The sequence below is a fragment of the Eubalaena glacialis genome, chromosome X, assembly GCF_028564815.1.
Source record: "Eubalaena glacialis isolate mEubGla1 chromosome X, mEubGla1.1.hap2.+ XY, whole genome shotgun sequence".
Taxonomy (NCBI): domain Eukaryota; kingdom Metazoa; phylum Chordata; class Mammalia; order Artiodactyla; family Balaenidae; genus Eubalaena; species Eubalaena glacialis.
In genome coordinates, this window is record NC_083736.1 from 94,940,209 (window position 1) to 94,954,249 (window position 14,041).

At 37.0% G+C, this 14,041-nt stretch overlaps 1 protein-coding gene across 1 annotated transcript in view; it reads left to right on the forward strand.

Annotated features, from left to right (window-relative positions):
• The window catches only part of GPRASP2 (G protein-coupled receptor associated sorting protein 2), an 82,179-nt gene that overhangs the window by 16,648 nt on the left and 51,490 nt on the right, over positions 1–14,041 (forward strand). The gene's annotated exons all lie outside the window — the stretch shown is intronic.

The following is a 14,041-nucleotide window of genomic DNA, read 5'->3' on the forward strand; positions in this document are numbered from 1 at the left end:
TTTTTAGACAATATTTTCCCCATTACCCATACCCACCCCTGGAAATTTTAATACCTCAGATATATTGAAGTCATATGCTGGGTCATATGGTAATTCTATGTTTAATTTACTAAGGTATGGCCAAACTCTTTTCCACAGTGACTGTAACATTTTACATTCCCACCAGCAATGTACAAGGGTTCCACCTTCTCCACATTCTCAACAATACTTATTAAATGCCATTTAAAAAATTATTAATATAGGCATCCTAGTTAGTGTGAAGTTGTATCTCATTGTGGTTTTCATTTGGATTTTCCTAATGGCTACTGATGTTGATCAGCTTTTTGTACACTTGTTGGCCATTTGTATATTTACTTGAAGAAATGTCTATTCAAGTACTTTGCCTATTATTAATTGGGTTTGTTTGGGGGTTGTACACTTTCTTTATATGTACTGGTCAGTGGATCTTTATCAAATACATGAGTTGCAAATATTTTCTTCCAACAGTGAGTTGTCATTTCATTTTTTGATAATATCCTTTGATGCACAAAAGTTTTTAATTTTGATAAAGTCCAATTTATTTTTTCCTGTTGAAGCTTGTACTTTTCATGTCATATTTAAGAAACCATTGATAGATACAAAGTCATGAAGAATTATCCCTATGTTTTTTGCCCAAGAGTTTTATAGTTTTAGCTCTTATGTTCAGGTCACTGATCCATTTTGAGTTAATTTTTGTGTATTGTATGAGGCAAGGATCCAAATTCATCATTTTACATGTGGATATTCAGTTGTCCTGACATAATTTTTGAAGAGACTGTTCTTTCCCATTGAATGCTCTTGGCATTATTCTTGAAATTGTTTTAGCCACAAATGTGTAGGTTTATTTCTGGACACTCAATTCTATTTCATTGGTCTATATGTATATTCTTATGCCAATATCATACTGTTTTAAGTACTGTAGCTTTGTAGTAAGTTTTGAAATTGGGAAATGTAAGGCTTTCAATTTTATTCTTTTTCAGGATTGTTTTGGCTATTTGGGGACCCTTGCTGTTGCATAGGATTTTGAGGTTTAGTTTTTCCATATATTAAAAAAAGGTCATTGGCATTTTCATAGAGATAGCATTGAATCCGTATATCAATATGGAAAGTATTGCCATCTTAACAATATTAAGTCTTCGAATCATAAACATGGGGAGTCTCACAAATACTTAGGTCTCATTTAATTTCTTTCTGTAGTGTTTTTTACTTTCCAGAGTATGAATCTTGCATCTCCTTCCTTCATTTAATTTCTAAAGATTTTATTTAGTTGCTATTTTAAATGAAATTTAAATTACTTTAATTTCCTTTTCAGGTTAATCATTGCAGACATGCAGAAACAAAACTATTCTTTGTGTGTTGATGTTATGCTCTATAATTTGGATGGATTGGTTTATTAGCTCTCGTAGCTTTCTTGTAGATTCTTTGGATTTTTTAATGTACAGGATCATCAGCAAATAGAGTTTTACTTCTTGCTTTCCAATTTATATGACTTTTATTCCTTTTTCTTGCCTAATTGGTTTGGATAGAACTTCCATTTCAATTTTGAATTGATGTGGTGAAGATAGATATTCTCTTGTTTCTGATCTTAAGAGTTTCCTTATAAGTTTTTCATCCTTAAGTATGATGTTAGCTGAGGGTTTTTCATAAATGCTTTTATCATGTGGAGGAAGTTCCCTTCTATTCCTAGTTTATTCAGTGTATTTATCATGGCAATGCATTGGATGTTTTTTAACAATGATACTTTTATTAGGGAGTATTGCATTAGGTGTGGTATTTGTATTAGATGTGATACTGGCATATTTTTTAATTTAAGAAAAATTTTTATTGGAGTACAGTTCATTTACAATGTTGTGTTTAAGTTTCTGGTGTACAGCAAAGTGAATCAGTTATACATATACATATATCCACTCTATTTTAGATTCTTTTCCCATATAGGCCATTACAGAGTACTGAGTAGAGTTCCCTGTGCTATACAACAAGTCATTATTAGTTATCTATTTTATATATAGTAGTGTGTATATGTCAATCCCAATCTCCCAATTTATCCCTCCCCTTACCACATGACAGCCATAAGTTTGTTTTCTACATCTGTAACACTTTCTGTTTTGTAGATAAGTTCATTTGTACCCTTTTTTTAGATTCCACGTATAAGTGATTTCATATATTTGTCTTTATGTGTCTGACTTACTTCACTCAGTATGACAATCTCTAGGTCCATGCATGTTGCTACAAATGGCATTATTTCATTCTTTTTTATGGCTGAGTAATATTCTATTGTGTATATGTACCACATCTTCTTTATGCATTCCTCTGTTGATGGACATTTAGGTTGCTTCCATATCCTGGCTATTGTAAATAGTGCTGCAGTGAACATTGGGGTACGTGTATCTTTTCGAATTATCTTTTTCTCTGGATATATGCCCAGGAGTGGGATTTCTGGATCATATGGTAGCTCTATATTTAGTTTTTTAAGGAACTGCATACTGTTCACTGTGGTGGCTTTACAAATTTACCTTCCCACCAACAGTGTAGGAGGGTTCCCTTTTCTCCACACCCTCTCCAGCATTTACTGTTTGTAGATATTTTGATGATGGCCATTCTGACTGGTGTAAGGTAGTACCTCATTGTAGTTTTGATTTGCATTTCTGTAATAATTAGTGATGTTGAACACCTTTTCATCTGCCTCTTAGCTATCTGAATGTCTTCTTTGGAGAAATGTCTACTTAGATCTTCCCCCCATTTTTTGATTGTTTTTTTTTTTTATTGAGCTGCATGAGCTGTTTGTATATTTTAGAGAATAATTCCTTGTCAGTTGCTTCATTTGCAAATATTTTCTCCCATTCTCAGGGTTGTCTTTTCGTTTTGTTTATGGTTTGCTTTGCTGTGCAAAAGCTTTGAAGTTTCATTAGGTCCCATTTGTTTATTTTTGTTTTTATTTCCATTATTCTAGGAGGTGGATCAAAAAAGATCTTGCTGTGATTTATGTCAAAGAGTGTTCTTCCGATGTTTTCCTCTAAGAATTTTATAGTATCCGGCCTTACATTTAGGTCTTTAATCCATTTTGAGTTTATTTATTTATTTATTTTTTAATAAATACATCTTCCTTTTATTTTATTTTTTTAAAATTTTATTTATTTATTTATTTATTTATGGCTGTGTTGGGTCTTTCGTTTCTGTGCAAGGGCTTTCTCCAGTCGCAGCAAGCGGGGGCCACTCCTCATCGCGGTGCGTGGTCCTCTCACTATCGCGGCCTCTCCTGTTGTGGAGCACAGGCCCCAGACGTGCAGGCTCAGCAATTGTGGCCCACGGGCCCAGTCACTCCGCGGCATGTGGGATCTTCCCAGACCAGGGCTCGAACCCGTGTCCCCTGCATTGGCAGGCAGACTCTCAACCACTGCGCCACCAGGGAAGCCCTTGAGTTTATTTTTATGTATGGTGTTAGGGAGTGTTGTGATTTCATTCGTTTACATGTAGCTGCCCAGTTTTTCCAGCACCACTTATTGAAGAGGCTGTCCTTTCTTCGTTGTATATTCTTGCCTCCTTTGTCATAGATTAGGTGACCATAATGAGTAGGTTTATCACTGGCCTTTCTATCCTGTTCCATTGATCTATATTTCTGTTTTTGTGCCAGTAACATACTGTTTTGATTACTGTAGCTTTGTAGTATATTTTGAAGTCAGGGAGCCTGATTCCTCCAGCTCTGTTTTCCTTTCTCGAAATTGCTTTGGCTGTTCGTGGTCTTTTGTGTTTCCATACAAATTATAAATATTTTTTCTCTAATTCTATAAAAAATGCCATTGGTAATTTGATAGGGATTGCATTGAATATTAGATTACTTTGGGTAGTTTAGGCATTTTGGCAATATCGATTTTTCCTATCAAAGGACATGGTATACCTCTCCATCTGTTTGTGTAATCTTTGATTTCTTTCGTCAGTATCTTATAGTTTTCTGAGTACAGTTCTTTTGCTTCCTGAGGTAGGTTTATTCCTAGGTATTTTATTCTTTTTGATGCGATGGTAAATGGGGTAAATGATTTCTCTTTCTGATCTTTCATTGTTAGTGTTTAGGAATGCAAGAGATTTCTGTGTATTAATTTTGTATCCTGCAACCTTACCAAATTCACTGATAAGCTCTAGTAGTTTTCTGGTAGTATCTTTAGGATTTTCTATGTATAGTATCATGTCATCTGCAAACAGTGACAGTTTTATGTCATCTTTTCCAATTTGGATTCTTTTATTTTTTTTCTTCTCTGATTGCACTGGCTAGGACTTCCAAAACTATGTTGGATAATAGTGGCGAGAGTGGGCGTCCTTGTCTTTTTCCTGATCTTAGAGGAAATGCTTTCAGTTTTTCACCATTGAGAATGATGTTTGCTGTGGGTTTGTCGTATATGGCCTTTATTATGTTGAGGTAGGTTCCCTCTATGCCCACTTACTGGAGAGTTTTTATCATAAATTGATGTTAAATTTTGTCAAAAGTTTTCTGCATCTACTGAGATGACGGTTTTTATTCTTCAATTTATTAATGTGGTGTTTCACACTGATTGATTTGCAGATATTGAAAAATCCTTGCATCCTGGGGATAAATCCCACTTGATCATGGTGTACGATCCTTTTAATGTGTTGTTGGATTCCCTTTGCTAGTATTTTGTTGAGGACTTCTGCATCTATGTTCATCAGTGATATTGGCCTGTAATTTTCTTTTTTTGTGATGTCTTTGTCGGGTTTTGGAATCAGGGTGATGGTGGCCTCGTAGAATGAGCTTGGGAGTGTTTCTTCCTCTGCAATTTTTCGGAAGAGTTTCAGAAGTGTAGGTGTTAATTCTTCTCTAAATGTTTGATAGAATTCACCTGTGAAGCCATCTGGTCTTGTACTTTTGTTTGTTGGAAGATTTTTAATCACAGTTTCAATTTCATTACTTGTGATTGGTCTGTTCATATTTTCTCTTTCTTCCTGGTTCAGTCTTGGAAGGTTGTACCTTTCTAAGGATTTGTGCATTTCTTCTAGGTTGTCCATGTTACTTGCATATAGTTGCTTGTAGTAGTCTCTTATGATTCTTTGTATTTCTGTAGTGTCTGTTGTAATGTCTCCCTTTTCGCTTCCTATTTTATTGATTTGAGTCCTCTCCCTTTTTTTCTTGATGCTTCTGGCTAAAGGTTTATCAATTTTGTTTAACTTCTCAAAGAATCAGCTTTTCGTTTCATTGATCTTTGTTATTGTTTTCTTTGTCTCTATTTCATTTATTTCTTCTCTGATCTTTATGATTTCTTTCCTTCTACTAATTTTGGGTTTTGTTTGTTTTTCTTTCTCTGGATACTTTAGGTGTAAGGTTAGGTTGTTTACTTGAGATTTTTCTTGTTTCTTGAGATAAGATTTATTGCTGTAAACTTCCCTCATAGAAGTGCTTTTGCTGTATCCCATAGGTGTTGGATCGTCATGTTTTCATTGTCATTTGTCTCTAGGTATTTTTTATTTTCTCTTTGATTTCTTCGTGATTCATTGGTTATTTAGTAACATATTGTGTAGCCTCCATGTGTTTGTGTTTTTTACATTTTTTTTCCTGTACTTGATTTCTAATTTCATAGCGTTGTGGTTGGAAAAGGTGCTTGATATGATTTCAATTTTAAATTTACTGAGGCTTGATTTGTGACCCAAGATGTTATCTATCCTGGAGAATGTTCTTGTGCACTCGACAAGAAAGTGTATTCTGCTTCTTTCGGATGGAATGTCCTGTAAATATCAATTAAGTCTATCTGGTCTAATGTGTCACTTAAGGCTTGTGTTTCCTTATTAATTTTCTGTCTGGATGATCTGTCCATTGGTGTAAGTGGGGTGTTAAAGTCCCCCACTGTTTTTGTGTTACTGTCAATTTCCCCTTTTATAGCTGTTAGCATTTGCCTTATATATTGAGGTGCTCCTATGTTGGGTGCATAAATATTTACAATTTTTATATCTTCTTCTTGGATTGATCCCTTGATCATTATGTAGTGTCCTTTCTTGTCTCTTGTAACAGTCTATTTTAAAGTCTATTTTGTCTGATACGAGTATTGCTACTCCAGCTTTCTTTTGATTTCCATTTGCATGGAATATCTTTTTCTATCCCCTCACTTTCAGTCTGTATGTGTCCCTAGGTCTGAAGTGGGTTTCTTGTAGACAGCATATATACAGGTCTTGTTTTTGTATCCCATCAGCCAGTCTGTGTCTTTAGGTTGGAGGATTTAATCCATTTGCATTTGAGGTAATTATTGATATGTATGTTCCTATTTCCATTTTCTTAGTTTTTTTGGGTTTGTTTTTGTAGATTTTTTTTTTCCCTTCCCCTTTTGTTCTCTTCTCTTGTGGTTTGATGACCGTCTTTAGTGTTGTGTTTGGGTTGGTTTTTGTTTTTTTGTGTGTGTATGTGCTGTAGCTTTTTGATTTGCATATCCTATGAGGTTTTGATAAAACAGTCTATATATATTCAAGGTCGTTTTTAGTTGCTGGTTGCTTACTTTCAAATGCAATTCCCATTTCCTGCATTCATACTCTACTCTTCTCACGGTTGCTGGTTTTGATATTATATTTGTATATGGATGATTTCCTGCTTTTACTGTAGGTCTGCATTTTCCTGTGAGCTTTCCCATTTGTGGTTTTCTTATTTCTATTTTTGCCCCCCCCTTATTTTCCCCCTGCCTAGAGAAGTTCCTTTATCATTTGTTGTAATGCTGGATTGGTGTTGCTGAATTCTCTTAGCTTTTGCTTGTCTGTAAAGCTTTTGATTTCTCTGTCAAATCTGAATGAGAGCCTTGCTGTGTAGAGTATTCTTGGTTGTATGTTTTTCCCTTTCATCACTTTAAATATATCCTGCCACTCCCTTCTGGCCTGCAGAGTATCAGCTGAAAAATCAGCTGATAACCGTATGGGGATTTCCTTGTGTGTTATTTGTTGCTTTTTCCTTGTTGCTTTTAAGATTTTTTCTTTGTATTTAATTTTTGTTAGTTTGATTAATATGTGTCTTGGCATGTTCCTCCTTGGGTTTATCCTGTATGGGACTCTCTGTGCTTCCTGGGCTTGAGTGACTATTTCCTTTCCTATGTTAGGGAAGCTTTTTACTATAATCTCTTGAAATATTTTCTCAGGCCCTTTCTCGTTTTCTTCTTCTTCTTCTGGGACCCCTATAATTCGAATGTTGGTATGTTTAATGTTGTCCCAGAGGTCTCTGAGACTGTCCTCATTTCTTTTTATTCTTTTCTCTTTATTCTGTTCTGTGGCAGTGATTTCCACCATTCTGTCTTCCAGCTCACTTATTCCTTCTTCTGCCTCAGTTATTCTGCTATTGATTCCTTCTAGTGTATTTTTCATTTCAGTTATTGTATCGTTCATCTCTGTTTGCTTCTTCTTTAGTTCTTCTAGGTCTTTGTTAAACACTTCTTCTGTCTTCTCTATCTGTGCCTCCAGTCTTTTTCTGAGATCTTGGATCATCTTTACTATCATTATTCTGAATTCTTTTTCAGGTAGATTGCCTATCTCGTCTTCATTTAGTTGTTTTTGTAGGTTTTTATCTTGCTCCTTCGTCTGCAATCTATTTCTTTTTCATCTCATTTTGTCTAACTTACTGTGTTTGTGGTCTCCTTTCCACAGGCTGCAGGATCATAGTTCCTTTTGCTTCTGGTGTCTGTTCCCTAGGGGGTGAGGTTGGTCCAGAGGCTTGTGCCATTATCCCCTTGATACGAGGTTTGACTGCTATTGTGGTGACCAGAGCCTTCCGTGGATATTGAGCAGGCCCTCCCCTTTGCTCTGTGGCTATCACTGCCCTGTCAGGAACGGTGTCTGCTCCCTAGTTGTTGGAGTAGAGGCCCCCAGATCTGTTTCTTAGCTGTGATCCTGATCTGCGGTGCAAGGTAGGTGGGATTGGAGCACTCCCACTGGGAGAGAAGCCACTGAGTATTCCTTCTCTGGAGCTGTTCACCTGTGAATGTGCTCTCTTCTATCCCCTTTCACCCGTTGTGCAGGCTCACAAAGTCCACTGTTGTTAGCACTGCTCTCAGTCCCACCTTACCTTTGGGTATGCTGGTAATTGGCCCTGGTGACTCTCAGGCTTTGTTTTCACCAGGCCACCAGCACAGATCCACTGAGGTCAGGTCCCAGGACTGCAGTAGTCATGCACCTGGACCCACTGTGGGAGCTATGGAGGCAGCTCGGACTCTGGCCTGGCCCAACCACCACATATACATGTTCACAAAGCCCACAGCTGCTAAAGCCAGACCCATCCCAGCTGCAGGAACACTTTTTATCCTTTCAGATGTTTCGCAGGTGCTGAATTTAGGAAGCCATCAGAGGAGATGTAACTCCTTGGTGTGCACAGCCGTGAGGAGAGATTTCAGCTCTTCTTCCTTAGCCACGTGGTCCCTGGGGCTCAGCTGTGGTTTCAGCCCCACCTCTGCATGCGTTCCTCCCACCAGAGTCTGCTCCAGAGATTGTCAGAACACACAAGCCTGTCAGGCAGGAAGGAGCCTGTCAGGCGGCGATTGGGGCGAGCAGGTTGCCCAGGCCGGGGTTGGGGGAAGAGGCGATGGCAGGGGCGTGTGAGCTAGCTCTGGCGGGAGCCCTCCCTAGTGCCTGTGGAGGCAGGGTTTGGCACGTGAGGAGAGAGGCTGCAATACAGCCCCGCCCTTTGTGTGTCACTCAACAGTGGCGCTTCACTTCTATGGTGGTCCGGGCTTCCTCTACAAGCATTCCCAGTTACGTAGCTCCTCATTTCCATCCCCTCAGGCTGTCTCCTCACAGCAATCATCAGTCCCCTCCCTTGGTCTGCTCTCCAAACCCCACGTTCCAGCACCCAGCCCCTGTGTGCACTGGTGGGCACCCATCTCAGGCTGGGGTGCACAGGGCTGTGGCACGGACCATCTGTGTAGGTCTCACTCTGTCCTGCCTGCCACAGACCAGTTGCTGGGCTCTCCTCCGAGCCCCCAAAGCTCCCCTCTGTCCCATCTGATTTCCCTGCCAGCGATGGGTCTTCCCCAGATGCAGGAACCTCTCCTCACCTTCAGCTCCCCACCAGGGGTGCAGGTCCCGTTCTGCTTCCTCTTCTCTTCCTTCTCACTTCTTCTTTCTTTTGTCCTATTTGGTTACATGGGGAATCTTTCTTGTCCTTTTAGGTGTCCGAGGTCCTCTGCTAGTGTTCAGCAGGTGCTCTGTGAGAATTGTTCCATTTGTAGATGTATTCTTGATACATTTGTGAGGAGAGCTGACCTCCATGTCCTCCTACTCCTCCACCATCTTGGAAAGTCAGCTCTTTCTTTTCCTTCGTGCTGAGTCTAGCTTCACTGGCTCACAGCGAGCTGTGTGCAGAGGCCTCACGCCCAGCCCTTCAGACCAGAGTTCCTGGTGTCCAATGCATTGGATTTTATCAAATGATTTTTTCTATTAATTCCTAAGATCCTGTGATATTTTTCCCTCATTCTCTTAATGTGGTGTATTAAGATGATATTTTTTATCTTTTTTTGAGATATGATTGACATATAAAAAGTTGTGCATACTTCATATGTACAACTTGATAAGTTTGAAGATAATTATATAGCCACGGAACCATCACCACAATCTATGCCATAAACATATCCATCACCTCCAAAAGTTTCTTCCAGCCCTCTTTATTATTTTTGTGTGTGATAAGAGCACTTAAAGTAAGATCTACCCTCTTAGAAAATTTTTAAGTATACAATACAGTATTGTTCATTATAGGCACTTTGCTGTTCAGTAGGTCTCTAGAATTTATTCATTTTGTATAACAAACTTTGTATCCTGTGACTAATACCTCTCTGTTTCCCCCTCCCTGCAGCCTCTGGAAACCACCATTCTAGTCTCTGTTTCTATGAGATTCACTATTTTATATTCCTCATATAAGTGGTATCGTATAGTATTTGTCCTTCTGTGCCTGGCTAATTTCACTTAGCATAATATCCTCCAGGTCCATCCATTTTGTTGCAAATGGCAGGATTTCTTTCTTTTTGTAGGCTGAAAAATATTCTATGGTATGTATATACAACATTTTCTTTATCCATTCATTCATCAATGGACATTTAGGTTGCTTCCATGTCTTGGCTACTATGAATAATGCTGCGATGAACTTGGGAGTGCAGACATCTCTTTGAGACCCTGATTTCATTTCCTTTGGACGTGTACACAGAAGTGAGATTGTTGGATTCTATGGCAGTTCTAGTTTTAATTTTTTGAAGAAACTCCATACTGTTTTCTATAGTGGCTGCACTAATTGACATTTCCATCAACAGTGTACAAGAGTTCCCTTTTCTCCATATCCTCACCAATGTTATCTTTTTTAAAAATTATAGCCCTCTTAACAGGTGTGAGGTGGTATTTCTTTGTGATTTTGATTTGCCTTTCCCTCATGATTAGTGATTTTGAGCACCTTTTCATATACCTGTTGGCCATTTCTTTTTTTTTTAATTATTGAAATATAGTTGATTTACAATATTGTGTTTGTTTCAGGTGTACAGAAAATGGATTCACTTATATATGTATACTTTTTTCAGATTATTTTTCATAATAGGTTATTATAAGATAATGAATATAATTCCCTGTGCTATACAGTAGATCCTTGTTGCTTATCTATTTTATGTATGATAGTTTGTACCTGTTAATTCCATACTCCAAATTTGTCCCTCCTTCCCTCCCTCTCCCATTTGGTAAGCATAAGTTTGTGTTCTATCTCTGTGAGTCTGTTTCTGTTTTGTATATCGATTCATTCCTATTATTTTTTTAGATTCCATATATAAGTGATATATTTGTCTTTCTCTGTCTTGCTTCACTAAGTATAATAGTCTCTAGGTCCATCCATGTTGCTGCAAATGGCAATATTTCATTCTTTTTTTATGGCTGAGTAATATTCTATTGTGTATACATACACACACCCCACATCTTCTTAAGGCAGTTGTCTGTTGATGGGCACTTGGGTTGTTTCTATGTCTTAGCTATTGTAAATAGTGATGCTATGAACATTAGGGTGCGTGTATCTTTTCTAATTAGAGTTTTCATTTTTTCCCAGATATATATCCAGGAGTGGGATTGCTGGATCATACGGTAGCTCTATTTTTAGTTTTTAAAGGAAACTTCATACTGTTTTCCATAGTGGCTGCACCAATTTACCTTCCCACCAACATTGTACAAGGGCTCCCTTTTCTCCACACCCTCTCCAGCATTTATTATTTGCAGACTTTTGATGATAGACATTCTGACTGGTGTGAGGTGATACTTCATTGTAGTTTTGATTTGCATTTCTCTAATAATTAGCAACGTTGAGCATATTTTCATGTGCCTGTTGGCCATCTGTATGTCTTCTTTGGAGACATGTCTATTTAGGTCTTCAGCCCATTTTTTTGATTGGGTTGTTTGATCATCTCAATAGACACAGAAAAATCATTTGATGAAATTCAACATCTATTCATGATAAAAGCTCTCACCAAAGTGGGTATAGAAGGAACATATCTCAACATAATAAAAGCCATTTATGACAAACCCACAGCCAACATCATACTCAACAGTGAAAAGCTGAAAGACTTCCTGCTAAATTTAGGAACAAAACAAGGACACCTACCATCACTACTTCTATTCAGCATAGTATTGGAAGTCCTAGCCACAGCAGTCAGACAAGAAAATGAAATAAAAGTTATCAAAATTGGAAGGGAAGAAGTAAAATTGTCACTACTGCAGATGGCATAATACTCTATATAAAGAACCTTATATTCTCCACACAAAAGCTATTCAAATTAATAAATGAATTCTGCAAGGTAGCAGGATACAAGAATAATATACAGAAATCTGTTGACCATTTCTATACCTTCTTTGGAGAAATGTCTATTCAAATCCTTAGCCCAATTTTTAATTGGGTTATTTGGGTTTTTTTGCTATTGAGTTGTAGAATTTCCTTATATATTTTAGAGATTAACCTAGTGTCAGATATATCATTTGCAAATATTTTCTCCCATTCCATAAGTTACCTTTTCATTTTGGTAATTGGTTCTTTGCTGTTCAGTAGCTTTTTGGTTTGATGTAATTCCACTTGTGTGTTTTGCTTTTAGTTCCTGTATTCTTTGTTTCATATCCAAAAAAATCATTGCCAAGGCCAGTGTCAAGAAGCTCTCCCCCTGTTTCCTCCTATGAGTTTTACAGGTTCAGGTCTTATGTTTAAGTCTTTAACCCAATTTGAGTTGATTTTTATGTATGGTGTGAGATAAGGGTCCAATTTCATTCTTTTGCATATAGATACCCAGTTTTCTCAACATCATTTATTAAAGAGACTATCCTTTCCCCACTGTATTATTCATGGTACCCATGTCAAGGATCAATTGGCCATATATGTTTATGTTTACTCTCGGCTGTTTTTTCTTTTTCATTGGTCTTTTTGTATTTATGCCAATATCATAACGTTTTGATTACTGTAGTTTTGTAATATATTTTGAAATCAAGAAGTGTGATGCCTTCATCTTTTTTCTGCTTGCCCAAAATTGCTTTGGCTATATTGGAGTCCTTCGTGGTTCCATTTGAATTTTAAGATTGTTTTATCTATTTTTGTGGGGGAAAAATGCCATTGGTATTTTGATGGGAATGGTATTAAATCTGTAGATCGCTTTGGATAGCATGGACATTTTAACAATATTAATTCTTCCAATCCATGAACTTAAGATGTCTTTACATTTTTGTGTTTGCTTTCATTTCTTTCCTCAGTGTTTTATAGTTTACAGTGTGCAAGTATTTCACCTCCTTGGGTAAGTTTATTCTGAAATAATTTATTCTTTTTGCTGCTGTCGTAAATGGAATTGGTTTCTTAATTTCCTTTTTAGATAGTTCATTGTTAGTATAGAGAAATGTAACTGATTTTTTGAGAAATGTATATTGATTTTGTATCCAGCAACTTTGCTGAATTTATTTATTAGTTTTAACAGATTGTTTGGGAAGGCAATAGGGTTTTCCACGTATAAGATCATGTCATCTGCAAACAGAGACAATTCATATCTTCCTTTCCAAATTGGATTATTTCTATTTCTTTTTCTCACCAAATTGCTCTGGCAAGGATGTTCAGTACTGTGCTGAATAGGAATGGTGAGAGTGGGCACTCCTGTCTTGTTTCTGATTATAGAGGCAAAACTTTCAACCATTCACAACTGGGTGTGATGCCAGCTGTGGACTTGTCATATATATACTTTATTGTGGTGAGGTAAGTTTCTTCTATACCTAATTAATTGTTTTACCATGAAAAGATGTTGAATTTTGTCATATGCTTTTTCTGCATCTATTGAGATAATCATGTGATTTTTATCCTTCATTCTGTTAATGTGGTATATCATATTAATTCATTTGTATATATATTAAACATCCTTGCATCCCAGGGAAAAATCCCACTTGGTCAGGGTCAGGGTGTATGGTCCTTTTAATGTGCTATTGAACTTGGTTTGTTAATGTTTTGTTGAGAATTTTTGCATCCATGTTAATCAGGAATATTGGCCTGTGGTTTTTTTCTCTTTTGATGTCTTTGTCCAGTTTTGCTATTATCGTGATTCTGACCTCATAAAATAAGTGGAGAAGTGTTCTGTTCTTCTTTGTCAAGATTGTTTTGGCTATTCAGGGTCTTTTGTGAATCCATACAAATTTTAAAATTATTTGTTCTAGTTCTATGAAAAATGCCATTGGTATTTTGTTAGGGATTGCATTGAATTTGTAGATTGCCTGGGGTAATATGGTCATTTTAAGAATATTAATTCTTCCAATCCATGAAAATGGTATATCTTTCCTTCTGTTTGTGTCGTTTTCAATTTCCTTCATCAGTGTTTTATAGTTTTCCGAGTACAGATGTTTTACCTCCTTAGGTAAGCTTATTCCTAGGTATTTTCTTCTTTTTCATGCAATTGTAAATGGTATTTTTCCTTAATTTCTCTTTCTGATAGTTCAGTGTTAGTGTATAGAAATACAACAGAATTTCTGTATATTAATCTTGTATCCTGCAACTTAACTAAATTCATCAATGAGCTTT